Source organism: Camelus ferus, chromosome 30 (assembly GCF_009834535.1).
Source record: "Camelus ferus isolate YT-003-E chromosome 30, BCGSAC_Cfer_1.0, whole genome shotgun sequence".
Taxonomy (NCBI): Eukaryota; Metazoa; Chordata; class Mammalia; order Artiodactyla; family Camelidae; genus Camelus; species Camelus ferus.
The window spans coordinates 1898121-1917134 of record NC_045725.1 but is presented as its reverse complement, the minus strand read 5'-3'; positions in this window follow the sequence as shown (position 1 = coordinate 1917134).

Below are 19014 nucleotides of genomic sequence, written 5' to 3'. Positions count from 1 at the left end.
CACTACTATGTAACTCTCAGCCAAACACAGCGTCTTCCAGACAAAACACTCATACCCCCTTGTCATGTTGACACTGGTTCGGTGCAGAACACAACATGGAACAAGTCTTTGTGAATGTGAAGGAGCAGGAAGCACCCCCAGTAACTCAGCCAGAAACAGCAGCCTCCCCATCAGGCCCCCAGGCCCCACGCGAGGAGTCCAGGCCGGCCCTCAGCCCTGCCTCCCAGGCATCCGCGCGGCACTCCGCGGGGCGTGTGCTCCCCGCGACGGTGGCGTCTGCTCTTCCTCATGTGCATGTGCTCTGTTACTCCTTCCATCTTTGAGTGACTTCTGCCCTGCCGTTCCTGGCCAGTGTTCTGCTTTGTGCCTGCGCCTGGCTCCCTTCCCCAAACCCAGAGGAGGCTGAAAGGAAGGCCCTTCCTCAGCCCTGGGCCAGCACCGCACACCAAGCCTGCAGGGGAGCCTAGACCTGCCGGCACCTGACTGCAGACCCCTGGCCTCCAGATGGTGAGACAGCATGTTTCTTTTGTTTTAGGCACCAAGTATGTGGGTGTTGTTGGGGCAGCCACAGGAAGCTGACCCAGGGCGAGACTTAAACTGGTGAGATGCTTGCACCCCTAGAAACGAAAGGCCTCCCTCATTCCTACAAAGACCTCTGCTCATCACTGCAGAGTCAGCTGCAGGGCAAAGATGTTCAAAGGCCATCACCATCATCCCCATCACCATCACCCCCACCATCACCATCATCACCACCATCACCACCATCATCACCACCATCATGATCACCTTCATCACTATCATCATCACCATCATCATCACCATCATCACCATCATCACCATCACCGTCATGATCACCCTTTCATCACCATCATCACCACCATCATCAGCACCACCATCATCACCATCATCACCTTCATCACCATCATTATCACCATCATCACCACCATCAACATCACCTTCATCACCACCATCATCACCATCGCCACCATCACCATCATGATCACCTTCATCACCATCATCATCACCATCATCAAATCAAGAATTACCACGTGTGCCTATGAGCAAGCCACTCAGTCTCCCCAAAGTGATTTCCTCATCCACAGTGTGCGGAGGCTGCATATATGGTCTCCAGAATGTTCTTTATTATCTGTAGGCAATAAAAGCTGCCAAATAAATGGCCAGATCTGAGTTTGGTGTGAGAGTCCAAATTCACTGAGTCAGATTCTGGGGAAAATCCTGCAGGCAGAGGCTAATCCATGTTCACAGTGGAAGAGCCTCAGGGGAGGAAGATAACACAGGCCTGGATCTGCATGGGTGAGACCCACCATCGCTGGCGTCTCATGTGGAAGGGGACCAGTCATGAGCACCTAACGCAGGTTAGCGTCACCCTGAGAGGAGCTTCCCGCATCTGCTGGGTCTAAAACAGCAGCTGCAGAGCCAAGATCAAGCTTCATGATGACTCTGACTCCCAAAGAAGTGGACGAGGTTCCAACTGAGGGAGATTCTGGTGTAAGGAGAGCACCCCCTTCCCAGCTGTTCTCCCTGCCACACACAGAGCCACGTGGGTGCCCCCAGTCCCTAAGCACAGCCTCCTGGGCAGTCAAGGGCAGCCCAAGGGCAGCAACACTTGGGATCCTCACAAGAGCAGGCTCATCCTGTGGCCTTCACCCCTTCCTGGTCCCCCTGAGGTAGGGGGCTGATTTATCCAACCCATCCCCGCAGTTACGTCAGTATCTAGGACACAGACATCCACAGTCCACCGCGTTCCAGAGGGCTTCAGACCCATGCCTCCGAGCCGTTCTCCTAAGAAAGCCCCTTCAGCTCTCTTGTTAATTATTCTTGGCCAAACACAGAATTCATATACTACCTGAAATAAAAATAAAGATCATAAATTTTTATAGGTGGTTGCAGGTGCCCAAATTCCGTCATGGATTTTCCATTATATCTGAGTAATGTGACAACACACACGTCCCGTGGATGTGACACCTAAGAATAAACTACATCGATTCAAAACCTAAAATTACTGTGGGCGGATGAATAGCAGCTCGAACCTTCCCAGGGCTCCCTCACATCGCCATCTCTGGCCGCCATCCCCGTATTTTTAGTGCACGGCTGATGGAGAGTGTGTGCCCGGTGTTTGCAGCACCTGCTCCTGTTCATGCCCAGGGACGGTCCCCTTACAGAGAAGTTCCTGCCTCCGCAGACTGTCTGTTCCCCCAGTTCCATGTCCCAAATGCAGAATTCTTCGGGGCATCTAATGATTAGAAGTCACGGAAGGGCAGGCTTGACTTTCCCCGGAAATGGTCTTCATTCTGAGAACCCTGATGCTTGCTTCTGCTCCGCTCTGAAAGGCCGGTCCGTTCCCAACCAAAGGAAGGAAGCTCTGCTCTGGCAAGTCTATTGTGACACTGCCCAGACGGGAGCCACCTGCCAGCCTCGGCCTCCCTCCCTGGCATCGCAGCCCCGTGCCCACCGCTGGCGGACACAGGGAACAGCGCCAACGGACCAGAGAATAGAAGAGGCTGCCCGGGCGGGCGCTGCGCCATCCACACGAAGGCCGGGCTCTGCTGGCCGGCAGCTTCCAGCTCAGCAGGAACTCACGCCTGCAGAGAGGACTCGGGCAGAGGAGGGAGGACGGAGAGCGGGGAGCAGAGCCGGTGAGCCACCCGGTGGGGGCCTGGCCACCAAGATCCCCTCCTCTGGAGGAAGGTGGCTTCCCTGTGAATAATGAACAAATGGACCAGCACAGAAAAATTTTGAAAACTGCTAAAGTGAGAAAAAAGTCATAAGCTCCATTTTTTAAAAAGGGGGTGGGCATAGCTCAGTGATAAGAGCGCGTGCTCAGCATACACAAGGTCTGGGGTTCCATCCCCAGTACCTCCACTTAAGAAAAAGCAACGAGCTATAATATCTGGACCCATGAACCCCAAACACGCCCCCTGGGAAGGACACAGATGCAGCCGAGATGCTCTCTCGCCGCAGAGCCCTTCCCAGCTGTGGCCACATCTGCAGACCGGCTCCGCCCCTTCTCACGTCTTCCCGCCTTCTGGTCAGGGTCCTGCTGGATTGTCTTCCTCACTGCGCTAAGCTGTGGTTTCCAAATACATGACCGCACGGCACCAGGCGTGGCGCGCAGGACGGGTGACGCCGTCTTCCCCACGGCTCTAAGTCTTCGCCACGCTGCTCCCGTGACTGCACCCCTTTGTCTTATGCCTGTCGTTCCTGGTCCCACCCCGGCGGAACCCCTCCACGGTTTTCCAGAATGTTCCAAATCGCAGGACACCTGGACACAAAATCCTGGCTCTTCAAAGCACAGAGAAGCTCAGCTAACGAGAGAGGCAGAGCCGAGTTCTTGTAACCAGGTAGTAATTACTAACACACATTGTGGGTTTTTCTGTTGTAAAAAACTCTTTACCATCCTAAAGTAAAATAAGACCAAAACGTGATGCCCAAACTGTCCCAGTAATTATGTCACAATCAGTCACTCCTTCAGCAGCCCAGAATTTATACCCAGGCAGATAAGACATATGTCATCTTTTTAAGCTTATACAGAAAAGACTAAGTTTGAAATGAAAATATGTCTTTTTTAAACATAAATGCCCGCTGCTTTGCGGGGTTTCCTCCCAAAATGGGCACTAACTGTGCCACCAGTGGAGCCTTAGCTGTTTGTTTCCAGGGATTCTCCGTGGTCACACTGTACAGACAACGGAGATCTTTCTTGAAGCAGAACAAGAAACTTCAGCAGGGACTCCGAGAGAGAGCTGCCCTGCTTGCAAAGAGCTATGACACCATCCCTCCCCACGACTACGAGCTACGCAGGACGCGGACGTGTCTTCCCCGGGGGGCGGTGCCCTCCACCTCTCTTCCCGCTGCAGGCCGGTGCAGTCCTCTGTCCCCCCGGGGACCTGACCGGTCACGGCGCAGCACCCCACACCGGCCACCACAGACCTTGAGGACCAGCTGTTTGATGAGAAGCCAGCCAAGCGGACGTTTGTGACGAGCTCAGTGGGCCAGTTCCGTGATGGCCTGAGAGCCGCGCTCTGGCCGCATTCTGTAGTTCTTCCATGCGTTCCAGCGCAACGTAACAGGAGGAACCCAAGCCCTGGGGAGGCACCTTGCCTCCAGGAAAGTGGCCTCAAACGCAGCCACGTGGTCCTGCCCAGATATGACACGTGCTTTAGAACTAGCTCACTTCTTTGACTGCAAGTTAATTTGGTAAGTTTGGACCCCCCTCCAAGACACCTGCATCCTGGTGATGCGCGGCAGGGCCCAGGCGGCCCGGGTGCCCATCAGAGGCTGTTCCGTCTCCTCAGGAGCATGAAGGGCCAGCTGGCTGCTGAGACCCTCGTCGTGAACACGCAGGGGCTGCCGTGCGACCACGCGCTTCTGTGGCCAAGTGTTCACTGTTGTTGCCAAGACGGTGACACTTCAACATTTTGACATTTGACCCCTTTAGCTGCCTGTGTGTAGGTAGGTGTCCACACTGAAGGGTGGTGAGAATAAAGCAGGCGCACAGCGAGGATGCGCAGAGGCCCAGGCGTGGGGCTGTGGGCAGGAGGGCAGGAGGGCAGGCTTCCAGGGCACCTCGGCCACACAGAGGGACACGCAGGAATGGCTCTGGATGTGGGGACGCTGTCATCTCTGCTCACAGAGGACCACCCCCACCCCCCACCCCTGCCTACTTCCAGGATGGCGCCCTGGTCCTCCCAGCCCCAGGCCAGCAGTGCACTTTGTGGACAGGGTGACGAGGGACCTGCAGCAGAGGGGCTTCCGAGAACCTTCGTGGGGCGGCTTCTGCTGGAGTGATGACCGCAGCCGTGGGGCCGAGGGCACATGGGGAGAGGTGGTCAGACGCTGGGAATCCTGAGACTGAGCCTGGAACAGCCCTTGCAGTGAGCTTGGGGGACAGGGGCCCCCAAAGACGGAAGGCCAGCAACCAGAGCTTATGCTGTTATTGTGAAATGCCTGGGCCAAGCCTGGAATCACAGTCCCCACCAGACTAGACATTCAGTCCAGTTTACAAAAACACAACCTGCGCTGAGGTGCCCCATGAATGGGGCTGAGGGGGGGATGTGTAAGCCGATAAAAGGACTCAGCTGGCAGAAAAGAATGACTGTGGGGACCGCCCCCGGGTCCCACCCGGACCCCAGACACCATCCACCCTCCTTGGCACCTGGACCACTCGACAGGGTCACTGCTCCCTTCGGGTAGGGGGCCCAGTGGGGCCTCGGGGCCAGCCACAGGCAGCGCCCGGTGTACTGCCTCCCCCATAACTCAAAGCAGCCCCTCCCATCTGAGCAGACTTGGTGGGTGGAGCTTACCCCCCACCGGGACTGGAGACCTCGGGGAGGAAGGACTGTGCCCTGGAGCCAACCCTGAAACAGCTGGTTATGTTTAAATAGCACAGCAACCACACTCTTCAAGATGCACTCAACAGGAAGCAAAGCCCTCCATGCGCCAACAGCACCTTTCTTTCAGGGCTTTATGAGGGCTTCTCCCCCAAAGGAAGCACGCGGGAGATGTGTAAGGAAAGAAACCGAGGGTGGGGCTTGCGGCGGGAAACGCCAGGCACACACCCCCACCCAGCCCCTGGGCTCGGCCACCCGAGGACGAGGAGATGCAGAGCCGTGGCTGGAGTGTGTTCCGGCTTCACTCGGAGAGAAGACGCCTCTGACTGCACCCCACCACGAGGCCGCCCCAGAGGCGGGGTGGTGACCGCTGGACGCTCCGCGCGGGGGCAGGACACAGCCCTTCTCTCGCCTTCATAATCACGGCAACACACCGAGGATCAATCCCAGCTTGTGTGAAACTGCACACAGACACACTTGATCAGCATCGACTTCCTGAAACTAGTGTGTGGAGACGGGATGTGAGAGAGTGAGAGAAAACGTCAGGGAAAAGCCGCCAGGGGCACAAGCACAGAAGCCACGACAGAGGTTGGAAACTGCTTTGGCCGATGCAAACGGAAAGAGATAAAGCCGTCTGCAGCAACATCGATGGACCTAGAGGTGATCACACTCAGTGAAGTCGGTCAGACGGAGAAAGGCAAACATATGATGTCATTTACATGCGGAATCTTAAAAGAAAAAAAAAAGACACAAATTCTATTTACCAACCAGAAACAAACTCACGAACATCAAAAGCACACTGCGGTTACCAGAGAGGAAAGGGCGGGGAGGGGTGAGGCAGGAGTGTGGGATTAGCAGACACACGCCGCTGCGTGTAACACGGATGAGCAACAGGGACCTGCTGAGCAGCACAGGGAAATGTGTCCAACTTCTTCTAATAACACACAATGGAAGAGAATCTGAAAAGATACATACATGGGTGTGCATGCGTAACTGAGTCTCTTTGCTGTGCACCTGAGACCAACACTGTAAATCAACTCCCCTTCGATGAAAAAGAAAAAATACATTGGCTGATTCTCAGCACAAACACCTGTACGGTTCAGTGGAATTTTTTAAAAATCACAACGTGCTATTATTTTAATTCTCTTTGAAATTGGTGCATTGTGATGAAATAGTAGCAACTAAGTCACCTCTCCACGTCGACACGACTGAAACGCGCGTCCCACGTGGGCATGGACTGGGAGCAGCTGACACGTCTGTGTTCACACAGCCTCTGGAAAATTCAAGCACTGCGTGACTAGACGGAAAACAGTCCCAACTAATTCCAGTACGAATCACAGCGCCAGCTCTCAGCAAGAAGCGAGAATTCCGAAACGTGTGTTTGGGTGGCCTCGCAGCAGCAGGTGACCACGTGACGTGGGGTCTGAGCGCATAGGGCGGAGCAGGCGGGAGACACTCGGCTACTTTTCGAGCAAGTACCCAAGTATGCCACCGTTTTCTGAAAGCCCAGTTCTTAAACACAAAAACGTAAAGAACATCCCAAAGACAGTGTGTGTGTGTTATGTAACTTATATGTCTGCATTTTATATCATACAGTCAGTATTGAAGCTTTTCAGCCAAAATCTGATAGAGAAAAAAAGGAAGAGAAAAAAAGCAGTCAGTGTCAGCAAAATGAAAGAACAAATTAAGTCAATAAAGTGGCAAATTCACTTTATAAACTAATTTTACTTTTTTACTTTCAAATAAATATGGAATCTGTGCCTCAAACAAAAAAAAAATAGTCGTCTTCTATTCCACCTTGGCACGTGGAGCCACGGCCTAATTCCTTGAACAGATACTATATAGTGTTACTTTTGGAAGGCAGGGCTGGGATTAAGGTGTATTGGGGTGGAAATCAATCAACAATTCATTCATCTGCCTTGTGCAGCATCTTCCCTTGTGGAAAAGACTAATTACTTGCCTTTCAAAAGTTTAAACACTAAAGAAATTGACCAAAAAGTACATCACAAGTGTCTGTACTCTGCAGAAAATGTTAGTATATGAAATCGGCTTTCCATAAGAACTCGCCAAAGTGGCCCACGCCCCGGCTGCGTGTGCACAGGGCGCAGGTCCCTCCTCACCATGAGGGCTTTGCTTCCAGCAGATATGGACCCAGAAGTGGGAGCGCTGGATCACACAGTGGTTCCATTTTTAATTTTCTGAGGAGCTTCCACACTGTTTCCCAAAATGCTTATAACTGTACTATGACTGTTTAAAGATGAAGAGAGGAAACAGCAAGGCACCGCGAAGCCACACACACAGAGCACGGCAGTGGACCCGGGTCCCTGGGAACTAACCGAGCTACAACTGCCCCTTAACTGTGTCTTCCGTGAGGTTTACACTGTGTTCTTAGAACCACGAAATGCTGGCTTGAACCCCCATTTTACCACAACATTAACTTCAATTGTTGTGGGTCACTTCCTGGAAGCTAATTTCCCTAACGGCGCACATTTTCTAAAAGCATCATAGTTTTCAGTCACCTCAAAACTCTGTGACACAACATCACAAGAATGATTCTTGATAAGTCACAGCTCGGGCTAAGGCTGTGTGTCCGTCCCTCCGAGCCTTCCTGACACAGACGGACAGCCCCGTCTATTCCGGCATTCCTGCTTTTCACTTACGGAAGTTACCCAATCATCTCCCAAAACACGGTAGTGGTTATTTTTAACCCTCAGAAGTGCACATTATATTCTGAAACTAGTGACAACCTGAACAGTCAGTCAAATTCCTTCAGTGATTTGTAATTGGAGGGGTAAAATGTGAATGGCTAGTATAGAATTCCGGAACTGAAGAAAACAGAATCTTATAAAGGAGTTTGATGGAAGAGAGAGCTTGGTGTAAAAAGGCCTCCACCGCGCCTGACCGAGAGCGTGGTCCCGGCACCCACAGAGGGGCCGCGAGTCTCCGCCAGGCGCCCCGAGGCCGGGCCCGCTGGCCCGCACCCCATGCCCAGGCGCCCCGCTACCCCGGCCACGGCCCCGCCTGCGTGGCCCCCCACCTCCCCACCTCCCCACCTCCACGTGGCCCCCCTCCCTCCTCCACGTGGCTCCCCACCCCGATCACGCCCTCCCCGCGGCGGAGAGCAGCGCGCTGCAGGCGCCCCAGGACGCTTCTCCCAGGGAGGGCCGGCCAGGCCGGCAGTGCCCGGGGACCAGCCGTCGGGTGGCCCCGTGCTGAACTCGGGGCGGCCCTGCGCAGGCGCGCCCGTCATCCCTTCCCGCCGCCCCCCCCCCCCCCGCCCATTCCCCACGTTCCAGCCCCGCAAGCTCAGCTGACGAGAGCTCAGCGCCCTGACAACGACCCCCTGCAGGCGGACACCTCTGGAGACCGCTGCCTCGCTCTGATCCGCGGGTTCCTCCTCCGCGGGACGTGTCAGGGCCTCTGAAGCGCTGTCACAGTCGCTGTGAAGGGCCCGCGCGCGCTGCGTCACAGGCCCACGTCGCTGCACGCTCTGCCCGCGGAGCAGCCCTTCTGGGGGCCCGGGGCACCCCGTGTCTCCCCGCCTTGGGCGCCAGCGCCTGACCCGTCAGGGACTCGGGGGCGAGCGGCGCCCGCATCCTGGTCATCGAGGCTGCCCACCTCAGGGCAGTCAGTGGACCTCACGCGTCTTCATAGCAAGCGTTCCTCTTCAGCGATTTCCTCCAAAATACCGACACTGGGGAAGAGACTGGACGGACCGGACGCAGGCCCTGCCTGCGGGTCGGGACGAGAGCTGGCGCGCGCCTCTCAGAAGCGCGGGAAGCCCGCAAGCATGAGTGCACGCGCGAGCTCGGGAGGGTCGCCTGACCCCGGGTCACACGCCCGTCCCCTCGCGGACGCGAAGCAGGACCCAGCAGATGCGCCCGGGACACCAGGCAGCGCTGGGACGTGCCTGCACCCCTCGTCACAGCCTGCCGAGGGGCCCCGCAGAATTCTGCTACGTGGGGACAGCAGCGACCCGTGCGTCCACACAAGTCCCCTGAAGCCCCCGTCCCGCCACCACCACTCGGGCCGCCTGCCTGGGACCTGCACCCCGCCGCCTGCTGGTGGCCTCCACATCTGACCCGGCGCTAGGGGCGGCGTCCCCACTTCTCCGCGGGATGGCGAGTTTACTGAAGTTCAGAGAGAGTGGCCTCTGATCAGAGTATTCGGGAGCCAAACTAGTAGCACTGATTGGTGCATACTGCCTGCCTCCTGCTATTGCTAATGGTGCGTTAAGGTTTTATTTATATCACAAAACTTTTCTTCTTAGGTAAAATAAGTCCTGTTTTTAGAAAACATGGTCTTGATAGATTAGTCTGCCTCACTTCTTACAACCTGCAAGTGTGTCCAGTAACACTACGAGCTGAAATCCCAGCAAGCACCATGATCGTGTGACACCGAGAGTGTCTTTAAATATTTGTGTGTGCATCACAGTGTTTTAAATACACGTACATATACTCAGAAAAGCAGAAGGAGACTGTCGCTCCACAAAAACCCGCAAGGAGCGCTCGCTACACAAACCCGCCCTAGCTCCGCGCGCCGGGGGCGCCTCGGGGCAGATCTGCGCCTGTGTCCGCGCAGCAGCCCGTCGTCCCTCTCCCACGACCGACCCTCTCTGGGACCACTTGATGGACTGCGATCCGCGTGTGGCCAAGACGCTGTTCTCACCGCAAACACCACACCCTTGGGATATTGAAGTTTTGTTGACTGATTTTATTTATTTACCAAATATCAAACACTGATAGTTACCCAGGTCGTCCAAAGAAAAAGGCTCTATCTTCATTTCACTGACGGAGAAACAACGGCCAACACGCATGCCGCCATCTTGTTTTACTCTGCATGGAAGGGTGGTCAAGAGGGTGGAGGAGACGAGGCGCCAGCGGCGCCCTCACGTGGGAGCATCATGCCGCTTTCTGCTCCCGCCCACCTACAGGTTTTCAAAGGCAAACGCAGCAGACAGCCCGGGACGGCATTCCCAGTTCACAGCATCTCCCTGCTCCCTGCAGCGAGGAAGAGCTCGGCGAACGCGTGGGGAAATCACTGCAGAGCAGGCTTGAATCACAAGGAAGGCTTCTGACCCTGCTCCACACCCCCACGCAGCCGGGCCCCCGTGACGGGGCTGGGTCACAGGCGTCCTGGGAGCTGAATGTTGGCTCCCTGCAGCCCTTGGTGCGGCCGTGAGTGACTGACCCCTGGGCCCAGCCCCAGGCTACAGGCTGCCCCCATATACCTGGCCACATTCCCGCCCTCCACCCCCATCACCTCTGCACTGCCCCTTCCTTTGAAAGTTTCATCTTCTCTGATTTAGCTCAAAGAAATGAGACCACTCGTGAAAAACACAAGGCTCTCTTTTTATGGGTACCTGCATCCATGACTGCAAAAAATACATGAGCTAGGCCAGTTTGATGGTCAGAGAGGGGACAGGGAGTGGGAACCAGCTTATGTGGCAGCAAGTTCAGGCAGGAGGGTCGGAACTGAGGCTGTTTGAGCAAATCCATCTTCAGAAGCAAATGCACTTTGCCCCAGAGACCCAGCCAAACCAGAGCAGCACGCTCCTGCCCAGAGTTCTTGATGAGGGAGATCGTGCACATAGGGAGGCTGGTGTTCTTGCAAGGGAGGCAAAACAAAAATATCGCACCGAGCAGAAAATTCTGAATGTCAGCCTTGTGGGAGCGCACGTTAGCAGGAACAGGAACTCTGCACCGTAACAGGATGCCAGAGCCCTCTCAGGATGGCCTCCAATTAAAGACAAAGTGAGTGCAGGCTTTTTTTACTAACGAACAAAGTGACCTTGGGCATGTCATTAACGCCCTGAATCTATGCCAGTGCATCTGTAAAACGGGCTGATAACATGGAGCAGTTGGCCAAATTGAGGAAATTAAAGATTAGAGGTGAGGGGTCCTGCAGGATGCCTGGCCACACAGGGGCTCAGCACACGCGCCCTGGGAACGGAGGGGCTTGGAGGGAGCAGAGGACAGACTGCGTGCCCCCAGGAAACCCAGCAGGAGACAGGGTAAGAAATTTAACCAAAGGGCATGCATGTGTGTGTGTTCACCTTCGGTCACTCCCGCCCACCCTGGTGGCGTGCAGCCTCCCACTGCGGGGCTCAAAGAGGCACTTAGGGCCCTGAGGTCTGCTGGAGAAGATGGACCAGGAGCCTTCTGGTCTGGGTGCACAAAAGCTGGCTGTGAAATGAGCTTGAGAATAATTTAAAATGAAATCCAACCAGAGCTAAATCGCAAGGCAAGAACCGTGATCTTAAAGGATCATAGAAGCATGTGCTCCAAATATGACAGCAAGTATGGTTTCTTTTCTTCAAATTCACCAAAACATAGAAATGGTCCCAGGGTCATTCTGTTGACCAGACACCTTCAGAGCCATATTCACAAACACCATGGTCTGGGGTGTCTTTCTGTCAGAGGACAGGACCTAGAGCGAGAGGGGCCTTGCGAGGGCATCTCTGTGGTGTGGACGCTGTGGTGGTGGAGACGCAGGTGGGTCTCCCATCACATCACATGGCACACAGTGCAGACGTGCTCCTGCGAAGCCCCAGCCGCCTCCAGGCTCTGGGGCCTGGTGCCCGTCACTTCACCACCCACTCCCGCCTCTCTCCTGCACATCCGTGCTAGCCTCCCTCACACCTCCACCCTCTCTCTGGTCTCCAGCTCACCACTCCTCCTGTCCCAGCTTCCAGGGCCTCAGATTTCTCTTCCATTCTGTTCCCGATAGTGGCAGCTCCCGCACGTCAATGAGCATCCCCTATTGGGCACAACTGCCCTTAATACCCGCATCACTGTTTGCCTCCTCACATGCCCAGATCCCCTCTTCCCGCCAATCATTTTACCTCTTGGCCTATGAGGATGGCTTTGCTTCACCAGCTCTGCCAGGGCCCAATGCCACTGCTGTCTGAGACAGACCCACGGCCTGCCCTGGGGCTGCGGGGCTGGGGCAACTCTGCCCCTTCCTGGTGAGAGGCCTGAGGCAGAGCAGAACCGCAGGCGGGCAGCGTCTTGCTGAAGGGCTCCAACAAAAACGTCCGCCCTCCTGAAGAGCCACTGTTTCCTTCAGTGACGTGGGGGAGCCTGGTTTTATGAAACGGAGGTGTCGCTGCGCAGGCCGACTAGTCCCCCGTACACTACAGCACTGGCTGCTTTCGAGGGATCTGCTGTTCTACTCGAGGAAAGTGAAGACCCCTTTGTAAAGAGAGTGAAGGCCCCTTCAAACTTCTCTTTTATGAACGCTAGTGCAGTAGGGCTTCTTAAAGCAGAGCCCCTGTCTGGGGCAGGCAGACATCTCCAGACTTCAGGGAAAGCCACCTTCCACCCACTGACCAACATTTTTAGACAAGAGTCCTTTTATCTTTGAACTTTCTGAATCCAAGAAAATCATGGACCTTGGGGGACAGTATCCCCCCAAAGGGCAGGGGGCACATCCCCTCACGGCACATCTCCCCTTGTCTGATTTCAAACAGAGAAGTCGGGGCGAGTCAGATTGCACAGCTCGAGGCTCAGATGCACGACTAGGCGGGACTTCCCAGCAGTGGCCAGCAGGGCAGAGGGAGCAGCAGAGGTGCTGGGCAGCTGCAGGCTGAGGGCTCGGGGGCTCGTGCAAGCAGAGGTACCCAACATGCGTTCAGAGAGGGACAGGGGCACCCTCCTGGGCTGCCCCCACACAGGCCAAGCATGGCCCCTAGCAAGCCGGGCCCACACGTCGGACCTGGCAGCTTTTTTATCTAGCTGGTCAAACCCACTGCACAGCTTGAGTAGGAGGCTGTTCCCTCTGCTCTCAGGTTGCCTTTCTTCTGCTGCTGTTGGTTTTTCAGGAGACTCTGAACTGACTCTGATCTGAATAAATTTTGCTCAGTCTGAACAGGCCTGTTCGGAGAACGCTGGGTGCATGAGGTCACAGTGCAGATGTCCACCCCCAACCAGAGCGGCCCCGGCACTGATGGCCTCTGTCGCCAACACAGCACTTGGGAGACCTCGGGGAGCCCTCCTCAAGGCTGGCTTCTGCAGAATTTCAGCTCTGTGCTTTTGCAGAGGTTGGAGCCAAAGCAAATGATATTTGCGATAATGAGAAAGCCAAGACCGATGGGAACATCATATCAAAGTTGTGCATGCCTTTCTAAAACTTCTTTGGATATGTTATGAAGACTGGGTGTGCTCTCCAGCTAGGGCAACTGGGGCGCCTCACAACTGCTCGTGTGCGGGGTGCAGCGGGCCAGGAGTTGGGGGGACCCGCGCCCCACCTGCACCAGGCGAGGGAGATCCCTGGGGCATGCGCTGAACTTGCAGGGTCTCACCCCACGCAGTGCTAGGGAAAGGGCCCCACGGGACCAGGGCCCAGGTTTGGGGCGGGGTTGGGAGCGAGAAGTAACCGACAGCCTAACACCCAGGCATATGCCCTACCACCCTCCCCAACCGTCCCGCCTTGCAGGCCCCTACCCCTGGTGCCTGGGCGGCTGCAGGGACACCCCCCCCCCCACCAAGCCCTGGACGCCCCTCGAGGTGGGCCTGACGCTGGAAGGGGGCAGGGGGCCGCGTCCTCCAAACAGAGTGGCGCCTGGACTACAGGGGTCCCCCGATGCCCCAGGCCCCGCCGTGGCGCTAATTAGGAAGCCGCGGGGGGTGCAGAGGTCGGTCTCCGCGCTGTGGCCACACTTTTTACACCCCCGCCCCCATTCGGCCCGCGACATCTGAGGGTTGTAGCAGTGCCGGCCAGAAGGGATCGGGGCAGGGGTCAGGGGAAGAGGCCCTCCAAGCCCAAGCCCACTGCAGGGAGATCCTGAAGACGGCGGCCCTGGAAGCCAAGTGCCTGTAGGGACGACACCGGCCGAGAAGCTTCCAGGGGTTTCTGCCCGCGTCCTCCCTGGGTCATCCACCGCACCCCAAGCCCCTCACCTCCCAACACGCGCCCAAAACTCTGTCTCGTCGGGCCCAGGCGTGCAGGGCGCCCCCCGGGCCGGGGACCCCGCGGGCGCCCACGCGCGGACACACGCGCACTCTCACAGCGCCGGGCTCGCTTGCGGCGGCTCGTCCCCGCGTCCGGGCAGCCGGGCTGGCGCGGGGGGCGGGGCGGGCGGGGGGGGGGGGCAGGCAGGAAATGCCCTTAATTGGGGAAATGCACACGAATTGCCCCGGCAGCCTTTGATGTGCGCCTCTGGGCAGCGCGGGCCCCTCCACGCCGGCAAGCCCACCCGGCGTGCGCCCCTCTCCGCCCGCGCTCCCGGGAGCGCAGCGGGCCGAGCGCCAAGGACGCATGACATTGATTTCGAACAAGCAGGAGGCCGAGGGTCTCATTCTGTGTCTCACAGCGGACAGCGCGCGCGGAGTCCTTTCCATCTCCCCACCCCCCACCCCCAAGCTTCCCGGGTCCCCGATTCCCCCAGGGCAGGTGGGCGGGCGGCGTACTGCGGAGGGTGGTCACGCTGCCCGCGTGTTCTTAGGAGAGGCCGCCTGGTCTCAGCCTAATGTGTGTGCACATATAAATACAGTGTTCGTCCAAATGACATTCTGCTCAGTCTCCCTTTTGCCCACCGCCCTTCTGCTTTTCATCATCAGCAAATAAAGATTAGCTGGGCAGATTACAGAGAGCGTCTCCAGGCTGGGCTGATCTTTATTCCGGAGGCTTTGTGATGATATTGATGATGATGATGGCCAAGTGGACAGTTTGATTTTTGTGTTCGGAGCTAGTTATAAAGAATCAATATTATATCAAGGGGTAACTTTCGTGATAAAGGACTTTAACCAGTCCGGCTATTCATCATAAGTCTGTAGCAAGCAGATAGGTCAAAAGAAATTATATTGCACTAAAGAGTGAGCCTTCTTATCTCTCCCATACCAGGGGAATAGGGACAAGCGATCGATACAGTAGCCGCTGTATACTTCTTGCAATTATCAATAGCTGGCTTCGCCTTTTGAGGCCTGCATCTAATAATGCAAGCTAATAATAATCGTTTGAGCCTCCCCATAGGCCAGGGAGTCAAAGTTTTAGCTAGCCGTCATTTATGTAATCATACACGCTAAGGGCCCCTCCCGGGTCCACATGAGCCCAGTTCCGCAGTTCAGTGGTCACAAGAGAAGTACTTTCACATGGCTTGTGTCCCTGAGTGTGAAGACGGATGGCTCTGTGCTGATGTTTCTCTGCGTGTGACATAAAAAGCCATGGGATGTTTGCCTGCGATGCCTACACATGGGGTTGTAAGCCGGCCTGTAATGAACATACGACAAGGCTTCGGAGCACACGGGCCCAGAGGGATTTACATGCCACACACGTGGCCCCATCTATAAAAATATTTAGACATATTTATCTCAATAGCTTTGAAAGCAAAGTGGGGAGGGCAGTTGGCTACGTGTCGGTTTGTTTAAGGAGAGCATTTTGTTTTTATGGGGAAAGTTATTTTCAAGTGGGTGAGTTAGAGGTTCAGAAAAAGCATTTTCAGAAAACCATAAATATGATTTCTGGCTACGTGTTTTCCAGGCTCCCCCGCCCCAGCCAAATGTACTAGAAAGCGACATCTTTATAATTAGCACCCGACATGCTGTTTGTGTTGGGCTGTGGTGCACCAAGCACAGATTTCCTGTTGATGGAAACATTTATCATCATGATTGCCCCGGAGTGGCAGGTGGTGTTATCAATTACCTCTTCTTACCAATAATAATATTAGTATGGTAATATCTTTGCTCAAGTGAGAACCAATTAGCGGTCACTTGTCACAGCATTAAAGACACAAAATCAGGCTGGATTTAACCATAAGGACCTAAACAAAAGTTAGGGTGGGGGAGGAACCAGAGAGAGAGGAGACAAGGCCAGTAAGGAAATGTGATGGTGCGGGAGGCGGGGGGAGGGGGGGGTGGAAGGAGACAAAATGAAGCTCGAATATTCAAATACTTTTTTTGTACCAAGTAGCTGGGGAAATAACCACATTGTAAATAAAGTGTCAAATGCACCTTATGCAAAACTGGCTTTGGTGGATGGAGGGCCAGGTAGCTTCAATAAACTGGGCTGTTCAAATACAACCGACTCTTCAACCTTCACTTTTCAAATCAATCTTGCAGACAGGCTTTCTATTTTATCTGCATAAATGATACAAATTAATCAAACACCTAATTATATGTTCCACTAATGTAAAATATACAGTATTAATTTGTAAATAATATTATTATGCAGACAAAATAATAACATGTCGCATCTTAAGAGAAAACAACATTGCAAGAGGAAAGACAATTAACAAATTAGATTTAATAACAGGGAAGAAAAGCAACTTTTGTTTTTGCAATAGTGTTTAGGTATTACAATATTTTAATAGACAGCGGTCATGTGAATGTAAGGGCATGTGCGCCGCGTGTGCCAGTCTGTGTCCGCACTCCTGAAGCACAGTTCCGGGGGGCCTCTAATCTGGGCACAACTGCAGGACACATCCTGTGCCTCATCTGTGAAAATATTCTTGTTGACACGTTGTCGACTCGCAATAAATCTACTGTTGCGACTCAAACTTAAGACGCATATGCTTACGTTAAAACTTTCTGCACTGAATAAAAATAACCAAGGAAAAGTTTCAGATCTCAGTGGAGGGAGGCGAAGAAGGGAAACACAGAAGTCAGGAGGTAACCCTCTTTTGTTTTCGGCCTCTACTTTAAAAAAATATATATTGATCTCGAATACCCAAGTCACTTTTTTAAAAGGCGCGCCACAGGGTTTACGGATCCCCATTCCAGCAGTGGCAGCGACCTTGCGTAGGGCTCCCCTTTCACAGCCTCCCGGGCTCTTTCGTCCAAGTCTTTGCTCGATTTTCTCAACGAAATCCCAGCGCCTTGAGCACGGAGGGCGGGGTGGAGCCCGCACCTTCTCCCAGCCGGCCCCACCCCGCGTGCCCTGGCCGGGGACCGCGCCCCACGCCGGCAGGTCGGACCCGCGGGCTCTGCGTCGTGCTTCGCGGCCGCTCACTCTTTGGGAGCCACTGTGTCCACCACAGCGCCGAGCCCAGCCTGCAGGGTCTTCCCACTGACAAAGCGCATCACGGCTGGGGCGACACCTCTGCTATCTGAAGGCTCGCTTCTTACAGATAAAGGGCCGGGGTCTCAGATTCGCCTTCGCTGGAGGAACTTTTTATCCTCCCCACGACCACACATTGTAGGAAATGCAAAGCAAGTCGACGAAATTAAACAGTGGCGTTTAGAAGTCCCAGAAAGACCTAATGAAATCGTGCCAATGTGTTGGAGAGAGAGTAGGGGCCTGGGAGGGGCGGACGAATGGCTTTAGGAACGAGAAAGGTGGGGGCTGGAGCGCGCAAAGTGGCCTAAAGAGGCGGAGTCGGTGCCACAGGCCGCGAGGCTGCGGGGGAGCCGGGAGGGCTGCCTTCCGATGCGGCGAGAATCTACATTTGCTTCTTTTCCCCAAAGTGTCGATTCAAAAAATAAGAAGAAAAAGAAGAAGGAAAAAAGAGACAATTAAGCAGGTCACAAAAGGCAATGCACCCTTAACTAGGGATCTGACCCACCGACGATCGTCCGCGTTCTTTCTCTTCCGGAAAATAGTCACCTTTCCGCTGCGGCTCTGCAACTCCCCGAACTCTTGTTGGTTCTGTAAATTCTGCAAGAAACTTCTACTCTCTACCGCCGCCCTCCCCAGCTAACACATGTCCGTTTCCTCTCCCTCTCTTCTCTGCTCCTCTTTCCCCAAGAAAGTTCCTGGCCCCGTTCACCCTCAAGCCTGGCTGCAAACTTTTCACTGCCGGGCGCCTCTGCGCCGGATGCGAGAGCGTCCCCAAAATGCTTGCAGCATTTGCCAAAGTTCACGGCGAAATGGCGGTGCAGGCATCCCCCCACCCCGCCCCGCCAATAGCTTTAGCTGTAAAAGCGCTACCGTGGTGTGTGTGTGTGCTGGTGGTGGGGGGGTAACACTAGATTTTGAACATCTTTACTTTGTCATTCTTTTCAAAAACAAAATCACCTAAATGAGTACGCCTGCCACCAAACAGCAAAACAAAACTAACCTTAAGGGGTACTTGGGGGGGGAGGGGCAAAAGTGGCAGCGGGGGCTGTTTGGAGAGATTCCAACCTGTGCGCTTCCTTCCTCTGTAGGATTTTCCTGGAGCCCAAAGCTGTTGCTTCGTGAAACTTACACAATTAGAGGCGCGCGGGAGAGCCCGGGCTGGGAAGCGGGAAGATTCTAGAACGGAAAAGGAGCCGGCGGAGAGCCAGGCGAGAGGCGGAGGGCTGGGGTCCGTCCGGGGCGGGGTGTCCCCGGTTAGTCAGAGCCCCACTCCCAGCCACGCAGGGAGATAGTGGCAGGCGGTCTGGTAGCCGCCCACTCCCCCCCAGCGCACGGCCCCGGGGGAAGCGCCAGAAGGCCATCTGTGCGAAGCTTCGCACCAGACAGGGCCACTTGTGAGAACAAAAATAATAAATTTCGGAAATGAAAAAAGACATTCTGAGGAGAGGGGCACAGGCGCAGGCTCGGCGGCGACAGGGCCTGGAGCACATCCCGGCAGCCGCTCGCGTTGGAGGACCCGTGCGGGTGTGGGCGCGGGCGCGTGTGCACGACTGCGGGTGGGGATGCGCGCGCGAGTACGAGGGCGCGTGCCTGACAACCGGCGAAGGGTGGGTTTGTGTGCGGGGAGCGCGCAGTGCCGGCTGCCCGGGGATGCGGGGCCGGTCCCTACGTG